Genomic DNA, 2,091 nt, shown 5'->3' with positions numbered 1-2,091 from the left:
GGCTGAAATTATTTTTGATTTAAATTATACATATGTGGAAAAAGTATGTCCCATCCAAATTAGCTTTGAATTCGTCCTTCCGCACCAATTTACTACTACCCCCATCTCCAATATTTACTCGTTCTCTCTTTGCAGAGTTTGTTGCATGCTTCTTCTTGGACAACATATCCTTCTTCTTTTTGGACAACAATATGCTTTCACTCAGTTATTTTTCTCCAATTTGTATGGGATTTAAATTTTTTGAATGAATTCATATACAAAAAGGATAAACCCATATTGTTATAAAAGAAGCCATTGTTCTACATTATTTATCACAAACTTTTTTGGGAGTATTAGATATAAATTGTGGATTGTTCTAGAAAGAAGCAAAGTTCTCCAAATATATTATTAGTTCTTTCTACGTGTGCCAAGAGGGCCTTGGGCAACCAAGAACAGCTATGTGTTGAGATTGATTAATCCTTTTTACTGTTTTTAGTTATATTGATTTCTCACCGCTATCGAGCCATGCTTGGTCATTGAGAATGGTACATGCACTCTAGTTTCTATTCTAGAACTCCAAAAATATGCTTTTATAACACATATTTATGTTGTTGAGAGATTTTTTAAATTTTGGAAATTATTTTATCTATGGCTATTATATATCTTCTATGTTCTTATAGAAGAACAAATATAATGTTGATCTTCCAAAATATGCTTGAAATTTTTTATAAGAACTCACAAGAAAAGGGCACAATTGAAAGTAGTACACTTTAGAATAAAGATTTGTATTAAAATAGGGACTTAACTGTGGAAGAAGTAGTATTTGAATGGAGTAAGAATTGGTTGTGAAGAAGGTATTTATCATTAATCTTGGACAAACAAACCTTATTTGAAATGAGATATTTGCGACAACGATCATTCCTTCTAAAAAGCTCAATCATATCAGGTGCAATAAGGAACTTCTAACAGCTTGAATTCTATCAAGGTAACTTTACCTTCTTTTTTTTTTGTACTTTTCCACTGGAATATTCATTGATTACTATCATTATTAATATATTATTTTGATTATTATTTCATCATCTGATAATAGTTATAGGGAAACATATGAAGTGTTGGGAAAGTTGGGCATGCACTGGCCACCATTTATCAGCTTGATTATGTATGTTTTGTGTCAAACAATTTTAGTATAAGGTTTTTCGTATTTTGACAACGAATCTGTGATTGTAAGGCAGTGATTTTATTAGTCTAATGTTACCCTTTGTGTTGAATGTTGATTAGCATATCTTTAGTCATATCTATTGGTCGAAAAGTTTTGTATTTTTAATTTGACAACTAAAGCTTGAATTATTGTTGCTAATTGCAAAAGTGTTTTTCTTTTTGGCTTTTGTTAATATTATAAATGTTCCAATTAACTTGACTTTTTATTATTAGACTTACATAATTTTTTGGAAGAAGCTGTGAGATGCACCTTATTTTGGAGATCTCACACGGGATTGAAGGGAAGATCGATTCTAGAAGGCATGCATAAAGAACTCAACAATATTTGTGAAGGAAGAGTTTTATAAATTGAGGGAGATGATCAAGTTGGAATATTGTTTGGTGGTGGGCATACACAATTGGAACGAGAAGAACTATTTAGTATTGGCTATTTTAAGGTAGTATTTATTTATTTATTTATTTATTTATTTGCCAAATATACCTTACTGTGCAATGAATGTCGAACATCGAAAACTAAAAGAAAGTCTACCTCATTTAAGCATACCAGAGTAGAAACCTTTTGAGCATTCAACAAGAATAATGAAACATGCATAGGTAGTCAATCACAATTTTAGATTATTTTAAAGTTAAAATTATTTAATTTTTGTAATTTTTATGAAATATGGATATAATTATTATTTTTGGCAATACAAACGCAAATATCTCATATAATGATCTATAAATTATAAAATAACGTTTATTTTATAAGGGGTAGTCGAGTTCTACAAATAACTAATGAAAAATTAGTGATGCAGAAAAGTCGCTAACCTAATAAGGCACAATGGTTCTTGTGGCTAATAGACATTGCAAAATAATCAGTTAATGACGTTACATTTAAGGGCGAGAATCACTCAT

This window comes from Nicotiana sylvestris, chromosome 10, assembly GCF_000393655.2.
Source record: "Nicotiana sylvestris chromosome 10, ASM39365v2, whole genome shotgun sequence".
Classification (NCBI taxonomy): domain Eukaryota; kingdom Viridiplantae; phylum Streptophyta; class Magnoliopsida; order Solanales; family Solanaceae; genus Nicotiana; species Nicotiana sylvestris.
Note: the sequence above shows the minus strand (reverse complement) of the source record.